Consider the following 604-nt stretch of genomic DNA (forward strand, 5'->3'; position numbering starts at 1 on the left):
ACCTTGACTGGCTCCCATGCCGGTAGCATGTAAAAAGTACCTACTACATTCTTGTAGTGGTTGGCATCAGGAAGGGCATCCAGATGTAGAAATCTTGCCAGATCAGATTGGAGTCTGATGCAGCCTTCTGGCTTGCCAGTCATCAGTCAAACCTTCCAACCCATGCCAGCATGGAAAGTGGACATTAAATGATGATGATGACATATATATATATATAGAGAGAGATGTGTTTACATTCCTTGCTGACGTTACAAATGGTTACTCTGCAGTTTCCAATAATGCTAGAGAGACCCAGGCTTGAGAAATAAAAACAAGAAGGAATTTGCAACAGGAAGTGACCTCTGGTTGAAAAATCCTGGTTCAAATTACTCTTCTTCATTCAACACACGTCACCCAAATCAACAAGTTGGAGGTAGGAATTTTTAACACTGTCTCACCAGGTTCCTGCTGTATGAGGAACAGCTTAAAATGTCATCCCTGGTGGACTAAAAATAGACAACTGGTCACATTGTAGCTTTGTAATTATAAGTGTTTATGAGTCATTCGTTCCCTCCATTGCTGTTGTTTACTTTTTTAAACAGAACAAAAAAAAAAAAAAAAAAAA

This window comes from Octopus bimaculoides, chromosome 14 (assembly GCF_001194135.2).
Source record: "Octopus bimaculoides isolate UCB-OBI-ISO-001 chromosome 14, ASM119413v2, whole genome shotgun sequence".
NCBI classification, from domain to species: Eukaryota; Metazoa; Mollusca; class Cephalopoda; order Octopoda; family Octopodidae; genus Octopus; species Octopus bimaculoides.